The 21,915-nt window shown below is 39.5% G+C and overlaps 1 protein-coding gene across 4 annotated transcripts in view; it reads right to left on the bottom strand.

The window, feature by feature from the left end:
* The window catches only part of LOC122787814 (signal transducer and activator of transcription 5B-like), a 2,227,565-nt gene that overhangs the window by 1,048,559 nt on the left and 1,157,091 nt on the right, over window positions 1–21,915 (bottom strand). The window lies entirely within an intron of this gene.

The following is a 21,915-nucleotide window of genomic DNA, read 5'->3' as shown; positions in this document are numbered from 1 at the left end:
AAGACGTGGGTAAAGAGGGTTACAGTACAGATGTTAGAAATAAATCTGAGGTAAGGAGTGTGAAACATTAGTCAGTAGACAGTGAACAGTTAAAGCTAGGAGCAAGAGGCAGGAGAGGTATTGTATAGCTAAAGAGTCAAGGACAGTGGGGGGAACAGACTAACATAAAACTGGTTTTAAGGCTACTTGAAGGACAAGGATGAAATGAGAAGGTCAGAACAAAATTGATACGCAAAGTGGGGATTAAACAGGAAGGTAACTGAGGAGGAATGGTAGAAAGGTTTGTTATGTAGAAGCGGACAGTGATTATAAAGGAATGGGGGGGTATGAACTGACAAAGGAAAATGGAACCACCTAGATGAAAACCATGTACACAATGATGAGTGGTTTAGGTGTTTTAGTCAGTCACTGAAGGTGTAAAGTTACTGTTTTAAGCATGTTGGAAAGGTGTTGCAGTGTTATGGTAGGTGATGGGATACAGTGAATCACCTGATGAGTTATTTAAACTTTGACATGATTACTAAGTTTATTGGTGGAGCAAGGGTCCCTATGTGAACAGTAGCTTTACATGGTATCTTCTCGTTCTGGGCATTTTTCTGGTGCAAATATAAGATTGTGTGCAGTAATAAGCTGTGAGCATGTTAAAACAGTTGGTTTAGCTCAAGCCAGTTTAGTTGTTTCAGGGCTCTGCAATGAGTCTTATATGCAAGATTGAAAGCAAATTTGGCTACTTTACTGCAAAAGGCAGAAAGGCTTTACGTGCAGTACTTGGGTTTACAAGAACAGGTGAAACACACAGTAGGGATGGAAGAAGACAGGTAGACGATGTTTGTCTTGCACCGTCTTGTCAGGTAGTCTTTGGTTTTATAGAGGTCAAAAGCGAGGGGTTTACTAGGTTGAGTTGATTCTGTAGGGCATGGGTGTCATAGGATGACAACCTTCAAACTTTGCTGTCTAGAGGTCTTGCCTCTCAACTTGGGAGATGTGAGATGCAAATACCAAAAAGGAGAAGTCCCAGCACAGAGCCCCATGGGAGACCACTGGTCACTTTTACACTTTCTGGAAGTACCTGGATTTTACATTTTCATTACACTGCCCTTCTAGGAATGTCACAATTAATTTACTGACTTTGAAATGTTGTTCAAAAAAACCTTGTTGACTGTAGCAGTCTATAAGGCAATAGATGATTGCCCTTTTGCATACAGTTGTCAGAAGCAGGTATATCAAAAGGCTGTCCTGTCCACTAATACTCTCTCATTGGCTAATTTTTGCAACCTGTTATCACTGATATGGTTACACATGTTGCTGTAATCTGTGTTTATCACTGTGTCCGATTTCATTTTTTACACTATGCTTACAGCCATTTTGTGCTAACTGGCAGTGTATCTTCTCTCAATAACTCTTCCACTACTTTTTTTTTTTTTAATATATTCCCTCCTGGTCCCATCCAACTTCTGAATGATCTAATTGCTTCCACAAATAAAAAATATATCAGAAACAAATGATTAGCCGGCAACCAGATAAACACTCCGTTATCAAAATAAAAATAAAAAATAAATGAGTAACTGAATCGAAGTGAATTGAAAAACTGACTGTGTGATGTGACTGGTCTGAATAATTTGTATTTATATATATTATCTGATCATTAGTTTGTCTGTTAAATTGATCTGAAGAAGCTTTGTAAGCAAAAGCGCTCTTCATTGTGAATAAATATGTATTTTTTAATTGCTTCCACACCAACCTAACTACAGATCCCTAGAGTGTCCCCGTCCAAGAACGGTGAGCTCCAACTCCTTAGGCAGTCCACTTAAATAGTAACTCACCTGTAGTCTCCAAGGGGGGGGGGGCACAAAGGGGGATTTACACTTATGAAGCCATCAGCTATCTTATTCATGGTAACGGGTCAAAAGTCCTAGCTAGGGAATGGCTAGTGCAATGATAAATACGCTGTCAACCCCCCCCCAAAAAAAATCTAAGTAAATATGTGAGGCTCTTTGTCTCCACCCGTCCTCTCCAAATGGGAGAGCTGGCCATCATCTGCTTCATCTTATCTGTTCCTGGCTGACCCACCCAGTGGCTGGAGCCAATTCCCAAACTTGGATGGCCAGTGGCATAAAGGAACACTATTCCTTTGTGTCAGTGGGTTGTCATGATGGCTATATTTCTACTGCCCAGATCATTCAGAGAAAAAAACTAAGCTGAGAATAGCATATTTTGCAAGTTCCAAGATTAGATAAAAATACAAGTACAAAGTATCATCTCTGTATTAATGCGATTACAAGTCTCTGAATGTAGCAACTTGATTAAAGTTTTGTTTGATAAGATGCCACATCTACAGTCAGTCACCATTGCCAGTACAGGGAGGATGCTTAAAAATGTGCGTCTTCAGTGTGATTTGTGAATGATGTACCAGACAACCTATTTATTATTTATTTGAAAACGAATGAATCAATTGTCCTTTTACCACCAAAATTATTTCAAGATGTCACCAGAAATCTTGCATGAGTGGCCTATGATATTTTTTTCTTATCTCTGGCAAATTTAATGAATAATTTACTCTGAAATGGCAACAAACAAACACAGTTTTATTGCCATTTTAATACGCACGTTCTACTGATGATATAAATTTGTATATATTGTATTTTAATACTTGGTTGAATTGATATACTATCTACCAGGTAATGCAGCATTTGTGAAGGGGAGGGAGTTCACTAACATCAACTTAGAAAAAGTTTTGTATAACCAATAACATTGGCTTTTGAAAACTAGGAGTTGTAAGAGGAGGGGAATTTAAATCCTGGCTTTGTAAACCTTTGTTTTTTCTGACAAAGTTAACTGTTGTGGTTTAACGAAAAGCATTTTTTTTATGTTTAACGCTTAAAATAAACGCTGTTCTTTATCAAAATAACAAACGCCACTTTCAACTTATTTAGCCTGTGAAGTGCTGTTAGATTAACCCAGGAAGTTTGAATTACATTCAGTTGTTCATTTTTAACAGTTTGTTACTCTGAAATAACCCAGTCAAGTTCCACACAACAGTATTTCCACATCTTCTCTGAATTCATAATGGCTTTTCCAAGTTAATTTCCACTTCTAATAACCGAACAGGTTCTGAAAAACATATTTGCCAACACTTACTGAGTTTACAAAGCCACGATCACATGGAAAACTAGTGCAACTTGTGAAAAGTCAGCAAATTCTGATCCACACAGTGGTTCACACAAATGGTTGTATTTGCTGATATGATAGCAGATTTTTTTTTACAAGATAACTTCTTTAAGAGATGCTACATAAACTTATTGATAACAGTGCTGCTCAGTCTTTCCTGTGTCTGACTTTTCCCAAAAAGTGCAGTTATCCCAAGGAAGCAATTCAACTGATCTTCACAAAGCAGCTAAAGATCAGCATCAGACAAGTTATTCACATAGGTGAAGCGACAACTTTGCCAAAATGCTACATGCAAAATAAAACAGCAAAATTTTTATAAGCTAACAAAAATCATTACCCTTACTTGACTAATAGTGATATTAACTAATATGGAAGAAAAAAGACCCTCTTTCTATCTAACCTAATACAAAAGTAGCTTACGCTACTGCCTCAGAAATACAGCAAATGCTTGTAAGCATATTTTAATCTTGTTCATTTTATGGGTGTTTGCATTCAGAAACAAAGTGACAATACATATACATATGAAACAGTGCAACATTTCCCTTACTCAAACCCCTTGCGAAAAGGTATAAATCTGCTAAGTGAGACAGGCAGAACATGTTAGAGGAAGTGGAAAAGCTAATATGTATGGAATTCATTAATGTTACAGCTACCACAAAAAGCAATCTGAATAGGTGGCACCTTCAAACAAGCAAAAGTAATCGGTTTTCAAAACCAATCCTGCAGTTTAAAGCAAGTGTGATAAAATTCAAATTCCCTGCCCTGTAAGTGATCATTAGTCCTTAAAACTAACAAGATATGTACCGTTTTGCAGAAAGTGAGTGACAGACCCAAATCATGGGTGTTTATGAATGGATGTGTACATTTTATTAATGACAGAGCACTGAGGCAAATATGACTGGCCTGACTTGCGTGTCTGGTGTGTGCTTAAGTTACCAATGAATGCTGCAAACTAATACAAGTATGAATGAACTTATGAGTGTCAGTGTATGTGTTGTGAGGCTCAACGGTGCAGATTAGATTACAAAGCAAAATAAATACATAAAAAAAGAATAACTACAGTGGATGTGTGTGTGTGTATACCCATGTGGCTACCTTCTCTCGAGTTCTTGCAGCAACACCACAATATGAAGCACAGAACACAAAAAAGCTTTAAAACCAGGACATTGAACATCACACTCCTGGTAGTTGTGGGCTATGGGACACAGCTCAAACCTGGGACTGCCCCATGCAGATTTATCTGTAATAAAAGCTACAGATAAATATCTGCCTCTGGCCAGATTCTTTCAGCAGTTGGAGCTTGCATTAGATGCATGGCTACCATCATATGCCAGGGCAGTTAGATGACCACCTATGAAAACAGTGCAACCTGCTCAATTTCTCAGTTTATTTTTGTGCCTAAGAATACGCAGAGAAAGCACACAATTAAGCAAGCACACTTATGTCAACCTAGAGGAATCTCAAAAAGTGAAAAAGTACAGTTGTGAAAGTAAAACTTACAACAGCAGATGTCTGAATGATCACTACTGCAGAAGCCTTAGCAGGAAGCAGAACAGTTTGACCCCAATGCAGTTGGATACACTTTCATATTAAAAGTCACATTTACTGTCTATTAGAATATTTATTGGACAGTTTGTCCCCGGACTATTTGACCCCAATTAAATTTAATAAAAGCATTTTTACTACTTAATATTTTAATTAGGAATTTTACGTAAGAATTCAACGTTATTTAACATGTTAATATGTAAATGCTAATTTATTTAACATTAACATCTAAATATAATTAATTTAATTAACAATAGTTTTTAACATAATAAAATCAAACAGGAATTTTACATAAGAAGTTATTATATTTAACATTTTGAACACTAAAATCATAAAAAATTAATAACATTCTTATTTTGTGTAGATCAAATGCAAATGTTTTAAACGGTTATATATCATAGAATGTTACTAGGCTAATGGCCTTGGGGCCCTTACAAGCCTAGCCAACAGTCTGTCCCCAAAAAGAAACCTCAGTCAGCACCCGTCGCCCCTGTCAATGAGGGACATATGTGGAACCCCTGAGACAAATCTGTGGTTTCCCATCCACTCATCAAGGTTGTGCCTGAAGAGGGTCATCGAGGTGCTCTGTTTCACGTGTATGGAAGTCTATTCCAGAAATGGGGCAGCCTGTGGGAGACGAACCTTTCTCTCCAGCAGGTTTTGTTGACATCACATATTAGATTTAGGCCTTTTGAGCTGGTAGTGTGTGAGGAGTTAGACTTACGGATATGGAGCATCTCTAGTAGGACAGGGTCCAACACTGCCTTGTAGGTGAGACACAGATCACCCCTGAGCAATCTGTATGATACCGAGTAGAGTGATAGTGATTTGAGCTTGTTTGCATAGGACATGTGTTGGAGGCCATGGATTCTCTTCGTGAGGTATTTCACTGGCCTTTCCAGTTGATGTAGATGTTTGGAGAGGGACATCCTAAACGGGGCATTATACTCAATTATTGGTCTAATGTGGGAGGAGTATAGAGAATTAATAACTTCCTTTTTTCTGAGTTCATCTCTTACGTAAAGGGATTGCATCAAGTGAAAGGCTTTTCTGGCCAATGCCACTACATGATGGTTGAATGTGAAGTTATCAACCTGAATGCCCAGGTCTCTCACCACAGGTTGTGTTCTTAGGGGGCTGTCACTGATATGGTAATTGTTAGTGGTCCTGTTTTTGTAGAATGGTAAGACACTTTTTTTGCACTTAGCTTGATGCCATGACTTTGGCACCAGTCATTAGCTGCTGTAAGACCCTCTTGCAGTATGTTAACATCATTTGAGGAGTCGATGACAGCACCCAACTTCCAGTCATCCACAAACTTGGTCAGCCACAGGCCTTTGTCTTTGCCTGGACCTCAGAGAAATAGATGCCAAATAGCAGGACAGATCCCTGGGGAACTCCACTAGTGACAGGTCTGCTATCGGAGGTAGAGGTACCCATTCTGACTTTGAGGGCCCTGTCGGTGAGCCAGCTGGCCACCCACCTGCTGAGACAGGGATTTACGCCAAGTTGTGTTAGCTTTTCGATGATGCCCGAGTGAGGGATTGTGTCAAATGTCTTGGCCAAGTCAAGGTAAGCTGTATGCACTGACTTTCTTTCCCTCGTTCAGGCCCTTGGTGACAGTCTCAAAGAAGTCAACCAAGTTCAACAGGCAAGATCTGCCCTTGACGAATCTGAACTGGGTGGTGTCAAGTGCTTGGAGATTGCCTATCTTCTTGCGTACGAGATCCACAATAATACGTTTCATGGCTTTACAGATCAGACTTGTCAAGCTAATGGGGCGATAGTTTCCAGGGTCAGTAGAGGCACCACCTTTGTGCAAGGGGATGACAATGGCAGTTCTCCACTCTGCTGGAATGAAGCCTGTACTTAGGCTGTGGTTGAATAGGGTGCTCAAAGGAGAAGCCAGTACTTGCTGGGGATGGTGCAGAATAGATCCTGAGATACTATCTGGTCCCATGGAAGCTGTGTTCTTTGCCTTGGATACGGCCTGCCACAAAATCTATGCAGCTGTGAGGTGTGGGACATGCATCGGGGATGTCGAAAGGGCCTTTGGGGGTGAAGTTTGTGCTGAACCCATCTGCTAGCAGGTTGGCTAAGTCAACAGGATCAGTGTAAGTGATACTGTTAAGTACTAATTTGGAACAAACCTGGATGTTGCCATGGAGGTTCCTGACATAACTGAAGACAACTTTATGGTTTCCCGTTGTTTTGGAGGCTAGTTTTGATTCATAATTGGCCTTGGAGGTTTTCACTAGTGATCTAATTTGCTTGTTGAGGCTAAGGAGAGACTTTCCAATTAGGAATTTGTTCTTTTTTACCCTTGGACAACAGTTTCTTCCTTTTGTTGTAAAGCCTGTTGATAGAGGATGTCCACCAAAACAGGTTTGTGTTTCTTTGTGGGACAGGTTTTAGTTCTATTGGATATGGCCGAGTCCATGCAGTTGTACAGGTGCTTGTATACTGCACTGGCATACTGTTCAGCATAGCTTTCTGCATTCTCTAAGGGGGGCGGTGGTGTGAAGCTACAGATACCCTCTCTTAGGAGGTTGCAGTCAGCTTTTGAGAAGTTTTTTAGCTTGATTACGGCTGGGGGGGGGGAGGCTGGGTGGGATAGAAGCTTCTAATGAGACAGTCCAATGATCTGATCTCACCAAGGAAGTACATACTATGGGAGTGGTGCAGCGGTCACCCATGTTGGTGAGAACCATATCCAGAATGTTATTTCCCCTTGTGGGGGAAGAAACTAGGTGGTCTAGTGCATTACGAATTGATGAAGTCAAGGAATCGTTGAGAGAGTGCATTAGTGCAAAAACAGTTCACCCAGTCTATGATGGGGTAGTTGAAGTCACCAAGGATGAGGGTGTTAAGGGGTACCTTGATGGAGTCAAGTAGATCCAGGTAAGAGGAGTGGGTGTCCTGAGTCATGAAGTGGAGTCTAATGCTAGCTATAACTTGGATGGGTGTCTTGCCAACTGTCAGTTGCACCTGGAGTAGTTTTATTGTGTTATGCTGGCAAACCAGTCTGGAGGTGTGCCTGTCCTTAATGAAGACAGACTCAACCACCATTAGTCTTCCTGACCTCATTTTGGGGTCGGAATGTGTGGAATAAGGTATAGCCTCGTAAGGCAGGGGTGCTTTCTGCAGCCCTGAACCAAGTTTCCATGACCACACAGACATTGGCATCTTCCAGTGCAACAGCAGCCTCCAGTGAGTTCATTTTCAGGTTAAGGCTTCTAGCATTAAGCAGCATGACCTTCAGTTTGCTTTTTGACAGATGTTTTATGTTGGAAGGTTTGTCTTTGGGACATTTCTTAAAAATGGCACAATGGGGGTGGGGGGGGGGGGCAAGAGCTTTGGCCAGGATCCGGAAATCCAGTGGTGACAGGTGAAGGCCATCTCTGGCAAAGCACTGAGGCCTGTCAACCATGTCATTCCACGCAGACTGATACTGGATCCCCTTGGAATGACAACAGAAACTACTGTTGAAGTCAATTATTTTTTGTTGCTATTGTGGTATCATTCTTGGCGAAGGCAGGATGCTGCTTAGGGCTAGGGTCATACCTGCCTGGAACACACACTCAGAGTTCAGTCGTGTCTCTCTTCATATAGTCCAGGGAGGTATGTCTCAAGTCATTCATATTAAAGTTAGCCCATTAAGAAATTTTGAGCAACTCCACATAGGTACTCTAAAATTTGTTATAAATCTTTGATCTTTTGTTTGATGTTTTTCCTCTTTTTTGTTGTTTTTTGCTATTCCTGTAGAGTGTTCTAAACTATTATAAAAACCTTGTTAACTAGGGTGTAACAGTAGTATCAAAGTGTTATACAGATCTAGATATGGAATGTGATAATGCAAGGGGTCAAAACGTCCTGTTCCTGCCTTAGCTATATGGGTTACATCTTGCCAAGGATGCAACAGCCATCCAGCTTTCAAAGCTTCAGGGCACCTTCCATGTATTCAAACCATTAGGTAGTTGAAGCTGAGCTGCCTACAAATTATAGTTATGTATTCACCATAACTGTATCTGTGTGACTGCTTTCATCCTTCCTCAGCTGATGAATTTCAACTATGGAGCTTAAAGTCTATCATAGTGGCTGAGAACAGCTCTGATGTTGATTCATAGACCCATCAGTTGAGGAATGGATGAAAAAGACATCAGATCCACAGGTTTGAGTACCAAGTCCTTCAGAGCTTTCATGCCAGCTGAAAGAGGAAGGCCGAGCCCTGAGAGGACAAAGCTAGGAGGTAAATATATACGCATATGTAAACTCAAACTATCCAAGGGGGATGAAGGGAGGGAGTTCCTTATGATATGTTTACTTACATGATAGTACTATGTTCATATTAATCACTGTTGCAGTAGCCTTAGCTGTATGGGTAGATTACTATAACTTACATTTGGGAGGTGGAAGAAGAATCGTCCAGGAGACCCTGGACAATGGTCCTAGCAAATTCTGATCTAGACCTACAGAAGGAATCAAGCTTGTATAGTGTTTTCTAAAAGTATATAGAGAGGACAAAGCTGTTGCTTCTAGAATACGTCTAGAATAGGACCTTTTCCAAAAAGCCACAGCTGAAGGTAAGGCCTTGTTATGATGAGTATAACAAAAGGTAAAATCCTGAAAAAAAACATTTGGAAGCTGTTTTGACACCGGCTATCCCTTCTTACCTTCACAAGAAATGTACTGATCTGCATACCTCAAAAGATTTTTTTCTGTCAAGATACACCCGATCTGTCCGCGAACATCCAAGGTACGGACTACCCTTTCATCCTCATTTTTAGGATCAGGAAAGAAAACAGGGAGACTAATAGTTTGACTAAGCAAACTTGAATACCTCTTCAGCCATAAAAGGATTTGTTTCAGTGGAAAATGAGACAGGGTTGACTCACTAGAAGGGCTTCCAACTCAAGATACTCAATGCAGAAGTCAAAACAATCAGCAACAATTTTCATAAGAACCTGAAGTCAGCCAGACAGCTGGAACAAATCGAGCAAGTGGTAGCTTCTCTAACACAAAATTAAGATCCCAAGGAGTCGTCGTTTTCCTGGAGGTGTCTCATACTAAACCCTTTTCAAAAATATTTTAACGTGAGAATGCCTTGAAATAAAATGATCCAAGGGTACACATGCTGAAATTGCTGGCAAATGAACTTTGACAGAAGAGAAAGAAAGGCCAAAGGATAGTAACTCGCACAAATATTGTAAAACCAGTCCAGCCAAAAACGTATCCAGCCGCAGTACTTGCCCAGCCACACTTCACACCTTAACCAGACCAACCCAGCCCTCGAGAGCCAATCCTTACCCTGAAGTTATGGATCTGGCTTGCCAATTTCCCATTGTTCTAACATGTCAGAAGCTGTTCAACTTGGAGGCCTGCTGCGGATATGGGTACAGCCTGGAGCAAGACTTACACCCTCTCCACCCAATTTTCAAGGGCCAACGAGAGCTCACCTGATGCCGTTGGAAAAAACAGAGAATCACTAGCCCTGAATGGATGCTGGTTAAGTTGTTGACACCAGCTTGAATACCTCATCCATTTGCTAACACATGACTTTGTAGTGGCAGACTTTCTTGCCTCTGCTAACACGTATTGTGCATCCTCAGTAAAGAGGTGTTGTAAGGGGAATTAAAAGCCTATTTATCCATGCAGTCAACTGAAGTTGACTGGGATCAGAATTATCAAACACCCCTATTCTTATAGGTTCATAAGTTTCTCATGTGAATAGATACATGTTGTGAGGAAACTTGTGGTAATAGCTGCTGGCCATTTCAAATCACAGCTGCATGGGCCAGAAGGGAGTCACCACAATGATTGTGGGGGGATTTCTTCTGTATATTCACAAGTACCATGAATATGGGTACTATCTCTTCTATTAATTGGGAACCTTACACATGCCCAAACTCACTCTAACTCAAATGTCCTGGAACAAGTAGTGCACAGCCCCATAACTGTTTCCAATATTCTAGACGTGGTTCTCACCAATATGAGTGGCCGATGCAACGCCTAAGTGTAGGGCCTGCACTTGTTAAATCTCACCATAAATCCGTCATTTTTGTAGTAGTAACAGCATCAGAACTTCCCAAGGGAGAAGTCGGGCTAAAAACTTCACCAAAGCTAACTATACCCTCCTAAGGGAAGGTATAATCGACTTCCAACCTCCAATGTCCACAGATGGCATTGATGGCTATACTAAGGTATGCTCTGATGCCTTGTATAAACATCTACACAAATGTTCACACAGCCGTGCTGGACAGGATTAAAGCAAAATCCTCAAGAAAAAGCAAACCATCTTGGCTGACGTCTAGCATTAATGCATTGATTAATACAATAAGTGAAAGAAGCTGCTGTCTAAAAATACAAAAGTGAGGTCCCAGAACTGGAAGAGCATAATCCTTAGCCTAAACAAGCAAATAAGACAACTCGCAAAATCCTCAAAGAGCAACTATGAGAAAAAGTTAGCAACCATAGCCAAGGACAACCATAAGGCTTTCTTCAGTTATGTCTGCAACCTAACAGGTAAGACTCAGATGTATGATGAACTAATTGTGGATGGCATCACATCCCACACACCGAACCTGGGGAAATTGCAAACCTGCTAGCAGACAGATTTAGTAAAAATGTCACCCCCATCCCCCCAAGCATACTACAAACCATATATTCATAATCTCCTCCTCCTTGCATCTCCAAACAGCAAATCATCACTGCTCTCGCCAAAGCTAAGAACGCAGCCTCCATGGGACCAGATGGTATTCCAGGCTGCATTCTTAATGTTCTTAAACAAGAGCTAGCTACTCCATTAGGCACTCTATTCAACCACAGCCTGAGTACTAACTTTGTCCACACTGAATGGAAAACAGCGACTGTTATCCCCCCTCCACAATGGCAGCTCAGCAACAGACCCAAGTAACTACAGACCCATATGTTTTACCAGCCTCATCTATAAGGCAATGGAATGAATCATCATGGATCTCATAAATAAGGATATAGATGACCTCCAAACTCTGGATCATTCCCAGGTCGGTTTTGTCAAGGGTTGATCATGCCTGCTAAACCTGAGGGACTTCTTCGAGAACGTGACCAGAGCCGCAGACAAGGGCAAAGCCCTGCACATGGTGTATCTTGACTTGGCCAAGGCATTCAACACTATATTTGGGCATCATTGACAAACTAATCCAGTTGAATATCAACCCCTATGTTGTCAGGTGGGTTGCAAACTGGCTCACAGATTGACAACACTGCCTGAGTTCAAAAACTACCTCTCTAACCGTCACTTCTCATTTAATTCCAATTCATCAACCTCTACATCAGTCCCTCTGCAGAAAGGATCTATTCTGGCATATCTCCTCTTTTCTATCTACATTAACAAACTTTCTTTTGACTTGCCCAGTCTTCCTCTACTACTTTATGTTGATGACATGGTCATATTCTGCTCCAACCATTTTGTCTCTTCTCTTGAACTCAAAACTTCAGGTTGCTTTTCATGCCCTTATTCAACTAGCCAATGACTACTAAACTCTTCTAAAACAAAAACAATGTTTTTTTGGCAATAGGCAAAAGTGCACTTCTATCATCAGGCATCTAAAAATCCTTGATCATTTTAACAGTATTGAAAATGTCACTTCATTCAATACCTAAGAATTTGGTTAGACCCCTTCCTAAATTTGCAATTCCACCTGGACTACACACACACACACACACACACACACACACACACACACACACACACACACACACACACACACACACACACACACACACACACACACACCTCTTCTGGGCTAATATGACCTCCCTTTTTCTATTCAGACCCTGTACAAATTCCATTGGTAGAATTGCAGCTGATAAAGGTGTCTTAATGGCTCAGCTAGAATACTGTCTCCCCTTAATTGCTGCAGCTTCTAAAATAAATATATCTGCCATTTGCAAACTCATCACTCGCTTCCAAGATACGAACATGACTACAAAACCACTGAAAAACTAAACCGGCTACCTGTGAAACAATGTACTTATCGCCTCTCAACTACTTCAACTAGTCAAGAATAACACCTCACCTCCACTAGCTTCCGGACTACTCACAGATACACCAATATACAAACTTAGACATCTTAAATTTTTCCCCAAATACCTTTACTGAATCATCACATGTGACACAGGCAAATTTACATTCATATAAAAGTAATCAAACTATATTAGCACAACAAACATTATACTTCATATATATTGCTATATATCATATAACCTAAGCAATATTACATAAATTATTTAATTCCTGCCTTTTTTTAAACAAGAAACATCTTTATTAACCCATCACTTACTATGTTTGTTTGTCTTTTCGGCTTTTCCCGGTTAGGGGTTGCCACAGCAGAACTCCGGTCCGCTAATGACTTATGGTGTCGAGTTGCCAACCCGACGCCCAACCTTCAACGAAGGTAACCCACTTTACTATACAGGCAATAATACATTTAAGTAAATGAAAACGAACCACATGGACACAATCCTAGTTGCAAGCATTTTACATCACAAACCATACTGCCACACTCCCAGCTGCAAACATTATATATCACTTATAATCTACCCAATCTTTCTCACTCAAACATTACATAGCTCATTTAAGTCCTGCTGCCTTTTACACCTCATTCCTCCCTTGTATGCATTGTTCCCACAATTCAAATTTTTTCCTATGCAGTTTGCTGCTACCCTTTATTAAAGATCTCAATTCCAGTTGTTTTATCTTGGTTACTATATTCACTCCTTCCAGTAAAATTGCTTTAGATTTTGATTTCTATTTTCTAGTAATTGCTTTTTTGGCAGACACCATTATTAGACACAGCAAGGCCTTACCATGTCTAGGCAATTCTGATTCTGTATCATAGCTCAGAAAAATCATCTCCCTCGTCAGATCAATCTGCCCACCCAGCATCTCTGACAATGCATCCCGCAGGGATTACTTAAAGTCTTCCAATACAACACTCTCTTAGAAAATATGTTCCAATTACCTCTTTCTCCCCCTTCACACCTCCATAATTTACTGTCTGCTTGAGTAAAGTTTCTCTGGTGTCTACCTGCAGTATAAAAATATCTATATAAAACTTTCCAGGGGAAAAATCCCAAATCTTCTAGATTTTGTTGCATATTTGGGAGACATACATATAACCTCCCATTGTTTCTTTGTGAATTGCTTAACCAACTATTCCCAATCCTTTCTAACCTCCTCTAACTGATTCTTATAGTTATCATGAAATATTTTATACGTCCTACTAATTATTCCTATTTTAATGGCATCTTCTGTTCCAGCCGCTATTAAAAATTCTACCAGTGCTAGTCTTTCGTTTAGGACCTCCCTACAGTAAACTCTGTTAACCGGAACTCAAGCAACTAGAACAAATCGAAGAAATACAGTGCGTTGCACTTTGTTTCCCAAACCCACAGAAACATACCTTACATTTTCAGAGTTTTAGAGAATTAAAAAGGAAGACAGAAATAAACTGCCTCTCTACCCAACCTAAGAACAAGTCAAACCAAATAAATATTAAAGGGTACAGTATTAGTCAGGCCTACGTTTTAATAGCAACTCCCAAGCAACCAGAAACTACAGTTATCTGGCATCTACCATTCCCCATGGGTGCCAGTTAACTGAGAGTTTACTGTATTTCTTTCTCTTTGCCTGTGCTCTGATATGAAACCCTGATAGGGAAGGCAATCTTAAACCTGCACTCCAAATAAATTCTTGGCGTCTTTCCCTCTCTAGTTACTTGCGCCCAATACCTTGGTTCCATTGCCAGTTTTCTCCAATAAATTCCGGTCCCTTGTTGCCTACTGTCTGTATCCCTGACTACAGTCATCCCTAGCAGGAGAATCTCCTTTCTCCATTCCCATGTTGGTTTAGTTCTTAGAACACTTTCTGCTACTTTATGGATATAATATTCTGCATGATTATTGTTATTCTCCTTAAAGGCCTGTATCCAAAATCCCAGTCTCTTCTGTTTCTCGAGCTTCCCCTGTGTTTCATCATCATCCCTTTCCACTTTGAATTGTAGTTTCTGCTTGTGCTATGTACAGGAGTCTCAACTGTGTAGCTCTGAAATACCCCTTCAAATTAGGTAATCCCAATCCACCCTATTCTGCTGGAAGAATCATCTTATCCCTCTTGCCATCTTCCCCTCCCAGATAAAGTACTTCAGCTGTTTATTAATTACTACCCACAAATTCTCTGGTTGATAAAAATATGCCTGACCTGTGTAGAAGACTAAAGGGGCTAAAAACATTTTAACTGCTTATGTCTTACTATCCATATAACAAAGCTTCCATTTTCTCAGTTTTTGTATTATCTTTTTAGTCTCTTCCCATATAGTTTTAGCTGAAATACTAGAATCATTTTTAATCCATACTCCTAAATACTTCATTTTATCACGTCCCCAAAAATATGGGAATTCTTCAACCAGTTCATCGGTGAGTACATAATTTACCGCTACTGCCTTTGTTTTAGCTTCAATAATTTTTGTATCCCAAAAAGATGTGAGATGGTCTCAAAATGTTCTGCAACACTGCAATGCCTTTTTCTGGGTTTGTCAGGTACAAAATAATATCTGCAAATAAAGCCAGCTTTTCTTGACTACCATACCAATCATATCCTTGAATTTGGGTCCCTTATTTTCTTTGCCAATGGTAGTAAATACAATGCAAATAATAAAGGAGAAAGAGCAGACCCCTGTCTGCTTCCTCTGCTCAAGCAGAAATTATCAGGGGAGACCTCACGCACTAATTTTCACCTCCGATCCCTCATACATTCTCTTAATCAACCTTATACTTTACAGGAAATGCAAATGCTTCCATTGCCCTGCTCATAAAGTCCCAGCTTACTATGTCAAATGCCTTCTCTGCATCAAGACCCACCAACAACAGTGGTATTTTCTTACATTCAGTTTCCTTCTGGATCATCAACGTTCTGTTGATGTTGTCAAATGTTTGCCGCCCTTCCACAAAACCACACTGAACTATATCTATCAGTTTACTTTTGCAATTTGTTTAGCAATTTTAGACATGAACACTTTATAATCATGGTTTAGTATTAAAATGGGCCTGTATGAAGCGGGACCTGATTTATCTTTACCCGCTTTAGCTATTACAGCTACCACTGCTTTCTTTCCAGGATGGTGGTACTTCTTCTCCTCTTAAGATACTGTTAAACAAAACCTTATGGATCTTTATTAGGTTTTTCATCCTAGCTTCCAAACTTCCACAGGAATACCACCCATTCCTGGGGACTTTCCTATTGACTGGTTATACATCACAATTTTTATCTCATCTCTCGTTAGTAACCATATCTCATCTACCTCTAACTTTGGCATATTTAATTCTTTCATAAACATTTCCATTTGTATCTTTTCTTGACTTTCATATTTATCAGCTTTATAAAGACTCTCATAGAAGTTCTGAAATATTTCTAATACCTCTACAGGATCTCTTGTTACCTTCTTTGTTATAGGCTCCCTAAATTTGGCAACAGCCCTTTATACATCCTGTTGCCCGAGTCATTAGGCTAAAAGTTTTTGTGCTCTAAGGTTATCAAAAAAACAGCTGCTTAACAGCAATCTTTCTAAGCTCATGCATATTATCGATGTAATCCCATATTTTCTGCCTATCATCCTGCAGCTGATCATCTTCTTGTTCTGTGAGATTCCCCATATTCTGCAATACTTTAACATTTGTCAGTCACTCTAAATAATTCTTGTTACTTCTTAACCATAGCTCCCTTTCTTTTATTTCCACCCTATTTTTAAACTCCACCTTAATTTTATCCCACGCCCTAACTATATTTTGAGGAGAAATTTCTATCCTAACAGCTCCTGAAGAATCTCTACTACCTATGCCTTAAATTACTCTCTTTTCAGCAGATAGGTGGGAAAGCACCAATGTCTCATTTTTACTTCATTATCCTGTGTTTTTATTTTAGCTATTATTAGTGCATGACCTGAAATAATTATTGGGCGGGTATCAGGACCTTCAATTAAATGCACATGTTGCTGTGAAATGTAAATTCTGACAAGCCCAGCCCAGTTTTTATATCTTGGGGAATAGTATGTAAATTCACTCCAAACTCCTATTACTGAATTCACATCTTCCATGCCAAATATTTTCAAAAATTTCTTCAAAAATCTACCCTCCTTTGTTATATTTTCCCCTCTGCCCCACCCCCCCCAACACATCATCACTACTACAAACTAATTCCAGCCCCCACCTACAAGTAACATTCCTTGCTGAAAACTGATTATTTCACCCAGAATTTTCTTAAGCTCTATTATAACAGTTTTAGGTGGAATGTAAACACATGCCAGTGTAATCCTCCTCCCTTGCCAGTAGCCCCTTAGCACTACAAATCTGCCATTATTATCTTTTTTTTCTTCTTCTATCACTACTGGAGCTCTTCCTGCAATTAATATAAGCACTCTTTTCCTTTGTCCCAGGTATTCCACTGAATAACCATCATGAAAACCTTTCTTCATCAAATTTACATGTTCATTTCCTTCTAGGTGTGCCTCCTGTAACATAGCTATTTGCACTCTACATTTTTAATATAGTTCACTACTCTTTCTTGTTTGTATTTATCTGTGAGGCATTTTGCTAATTGTCTAGTTACAAACTTTTGTGTTACATGCATACACTGTTTGGCAGGTTGAACTTTTATACAGTTGTTTCTTGTTGTATATATTTGAGCCTGTGTCACATCTTATAAAACTTTTTTGTTAGGGCTTTCAATAAAACAAACCCCACCCCCCATACCCCCCAACACCTATTAACTTAATACTAACACACAACACTATGTACACCTTCAAATATTGAATGTTTACCCTCCTAATAGAAACAAAAGTCACAAACTGGCCTCTACACTCACAGACGTGAGTTAATCTAAAAGAAAGATCATCCATGCTAAGATGCATGGTGCAGCCTTTGCTTCTACTAAGTGCTGATTGGTTCTGTCTTCTCTTTATAGCTCTCCCAGCTGGGAAAACCACTGAATGTTTTCAGAGAACATTACCTACTTTGGGAAAACCTCTGAATGCTTTCTGAAAACATGTACGGCCAATTTCTCTTTTTTCCTCAGCCAATCACTTTCCACCAGACTGTAGCCAGTTTCTCTATCAGGTTGTCTCCATGAAGACATTAGAACCAGGTAGCCAATTTCTATATCAGATTGTTTCCATGGAAACATGAAGACCAGCTGCAGAATTGTTAATGATCACACATGTATTTGTTAGAAAAAGCCTCATAATATTTATTTTTCATTTACTTGCTCTCTCTTAAAACTAGTTACTAAATCAACCTAAGGTCTCCAATCCAGTCACTTCTTCATGCAAGAATGAGAAAAAGCACATCAATCCTTCTTCAATCATGCTTGTTAACCAGGCTTTTTAAATACATTGCAGTGCCTACATTTCTTAAAACTGAATAAGAAAGAAAATGAAGGGAGAAGGAAATAAAAACAGCACCTCCTGTTTACAAACCTCATTACACTTAAAAAAAAAAAAAAAAAAAACTTTACAGCATGTAAAGAAAACCATGTGCCACAAAACTGATATTAAGAAAAAAAAACTACTTACAGTTAACTCTCTCTTTCCTCTTCCCCTCTCTATAGCACTTTTCTGAACATTAATGACATGATGTACGGCATGTGCTTTAGAGTCCCCCACAAGTCCAACAAATTCAGAAAGTCAAATATTTCTAGATTTTCTTGTCCTACATATTTCATAAATAAGTATTGCATTGTAATCTCATATTAAGTTACTGTTTTTATTACTGTTCATACCCGAAACCAAGTCTCTGCTTCAAGTGCCTTCTCTCCAACATTTTCTACTGAAACATTTGAAAAGGTTTCATAGGTACATTTCCTCTGTGGTCTTTATTACCAGAAAAACAAGAAGTGCAACCCTCTTCTGTTTCACAGATTACTTTTTGTTGGACAAACTTTTGTATTTCCTCCTTAGCATGTACTTCATCAAAAAATGATTTTGTCCCTCCAAGGAAGAATACATTGAAGACAGCTGGGTACAACAGTTTGAATCTTGCACCTGCATATCGACATTACCTGAATAGTCTGTCTGGTGTGCAATGAGTGATCATTCTCCACAAACACACTGCTAACACTTCTAGTACTTTGTCCTTCTGCCAGAATTTTGTCAGCAACAACTCCTTCTGCTGGTAGAATTGCATCTTTACTATTAAATGTCTAGGTTGCTTTATTATAGTTAGGTTTGGAGCATACACACAACGTGCCCTTTCAACTAACAACTCCTACTGTGGAATACAAGTCCAGTTGCTTATTTATGCTTTCATAAAAATGAATGCAGTTTGTTCCATCCAACTTCTCTGGTAATACTGAAAAATCTCAGATTTTTCCCTATGTGCTCTGTCTTCTACTATTATTTTTTTTAAACATCTCTTCCTGAACAGTCTCATATTCAGCCAACCTTTTCTTTATTTCGACCTCTGACTTTTGCAGCTTTATCATCTCTTCTGAATATCTGTTTAAAGCGTCTTCCATTTTTTCCAGTCTTTTGTTGTTTGTGTTGATATAATCCATCCGTGATTTGTTTATTTTAACCAGGTCTGTATGCAGTCTTATTTTCCTGTAGGTTACTGGAAGCCATGTCTGAAGGTTGCATTGCTTTTTCCTGAACAGCTGCATAAACTTTCTGAGTCAGTGTTTCTTTCTCACTTTTTGTAGCTGATTTTTTTTCTAGTTCTTCTGTATTTCTTTATTTCTAGCATCCAGGCAGTGCACTTATTAGCCAGTTACTGAAATTTACCCATAAACAGAGGTCTACTGACCCTCTCTGCTGAGTTTCTGTTTTCACACTGGCAGAGCTAGAAATAAGCTGTTACTCAATGTGCAGCCATCTTGGAAGCCTCCATCTTAACCACTCATGACTGGTTTCATTGGAAAGACCATGCTTTTTCAGTCCTTGGTCTCAAACTGTGGAGATATCTCCCTTAGATAATTCCGTTTACCCTTTTTCCATTCACAAATAAAAACACATTTCAAGACTCTAGGAAAATGCAACTGCTCTCTTTCTGGTCATATAACCTAATCTTGTCATTCCCTTCAGTCCACATACCTTGCTGTGACTGTTTTGCACCGAGATTCTTTCAGCATGTTTGTAAATTCTTGCATACCACTGTTGGAAACTCCTGGTATTCTGGCTGAAGTGTGATTCTCAAACAATCTGGAAATATATCACTGATTGATAAGTATATTTCTTGGGATTTTAACCTATCAAAATTCTGCATTGTCTTAATTTTGCCTGATTGAATTATTTTTTTGCCTGACGGAATTATTTTATATATTTTCTGGCATTGTTTTCTGTTTCTCATCTGTCTTGAGCCTCCCTCCCACCCTATTCTTGTGGTGGTGTTATATTTGGTGGTTTTTGCAGTAGCCCGCCCCTACTGTAAATTTGATCTGGGACACCCCTCCCAGTCTGGTGTTCACTCTACTTAATACAGGGAGAAAGTTTGAGAAGGCCAACCCACTTAGGTTCTTAACCTTGAAATTTTCTTCTGCTCCTCCTTCCTCTCTCCTTGCACTTTACTAAAAAAAATTGCACTTCAAATTTTGCTTTTGCCTCTTCTTAAAGTACTCAATTGTATTTATTCTGCTGCATTTATTACTGCTTGGCAGTAGCCTGATTAACTTGTAACTGTTATTTTAAGCCTTTTGGTTTAAGCAATTGGGCTTCAGACCAGTTGTTTTACATTAAGAAGGTTTGTGGTCTGCACTCTTATCGGAGGAGAGGCTAGATTCTGCCCTTCTGAGCTGGGAATTTCTGGTTAAATGCTTATTGTGCCTGCTTATTTGAATGGTTTCTTTCTGAAATTGGTGCATCTTGTTTGCTGTAGCATAGACTAGATTCAGGCATGCTAAATCTAGCTTTGTTTGTATAACTTGTGCACTAATCCAGGCCATCTTTTTTTGGAGAAGGTTCCCCTGCAACCTAGTGGCAGGGGTGTGCAGTTAGAAGTCTGCTGATTGAACTCTGCTGGAACAGGGCTCAGTTTTGAGCTTTTTACTAGTTAATTGGGTAAGTTGTTCAAATCAGTTTGCTCATTTTCTATTGTTATATAAAAAACATTGCACTTTATTCATCTGCATTTACTGTATTTGCGTTTCTTCCTACTTTATTACTTTATTTTGCTTTTGCTGCCTGTTCTTAAAAGTACTTAATTGCATTTATTCTGCTGCATTTATTGCTGCTTAGTAGCCTGATTAAATTGCAACTGTTATTCTAAGCCTTTGATTGAAGCACTTGGGCTTCAGACCAGTTGTTTTATATTAAGAAGGTTTGTGGTCTGCACTGTTATGGCAGGACAGGTAGCTTACATCCTTCTAAATTGGGAGTTGCTGATTGAAGGCTTAGTGTCTTGTTATTCTAAAAGTGTATTAGTTCTGGTTTAAGCACTTGGGCTTCGGGCCAGTTATTTTACATTAAGAAGGTGTGGTCTGCACTCATGTGGGAGGAGAGGGTAGATTCTGCCCCTCTGAGCTGGGAGTTTCTGGTTAAAGGCTTATTGTGCCTGCTTATCTGAACTGTTTCTTACTGAAATTGGTATGCCTTGTTTGCTGTAGCATAGACTAAATTCAGACCTGCTGAATCTAACTTTGTTTGTATAACTTGAGCACTAATCTAGGCCATCTTTTTTTTGCAGAAGGTTCCCCTGCACCCTAGTGTCAGGAGTGTGCAGTTAGTGTCAGGAGTCTGATCGAAGACTGCTGGAATGGGGCTCAGTTTTTTAGCTTTTTACTGGTTAATTGGTTTAAATCAGTTTGCCCATTTGCTACAGTTATATTAAAAAATACACTTTATGCATCGCTGCTTAGCTAAGGTTAAACTATTCCCGGTGCAATAAAGTCTGCTCTTCAAATTTTCCCTTAGAACTAGCCAGTTTTTTAGTTTGAGCTCAGCACTTGTTCAGAACTCATTGTAAGCACTGAATAAGCTACAAATTACTACAGCACTCAGCTTTCCTCACTTGTCTAGAGGAAAACAGTTTTTAGTACTTAATAAATAAGCACATATCCAGGCATGTGTAAGGGTCAGCTCCTGATGTTTTCTCCTGTCTACCTGATGAATCTGGGAATCTTGGGGCAATGCAGCAATTGCCTCATGTACACAGACAACCCTCTCCTCTACCACCCAACAC

Source organism: Protopterus annectens, chromosome 13.part0 (assembly GCF_019279795.1).
Source record: "Protopterus annectens isolate FY-2018-M chromosome 13.part0, PAN1.0, whole genome shotgun sequence".
Lineage (NCBI taxonomy): Eukaryota > Metazoa > Chordata > Ceratodontiformes > Protopteridae > Protopterus > Protopterus annectens.
Note: the sequence above shows the minus strand (reverse complement) of the source record. Positions and strands in the feature narration are given on the sequence as shown.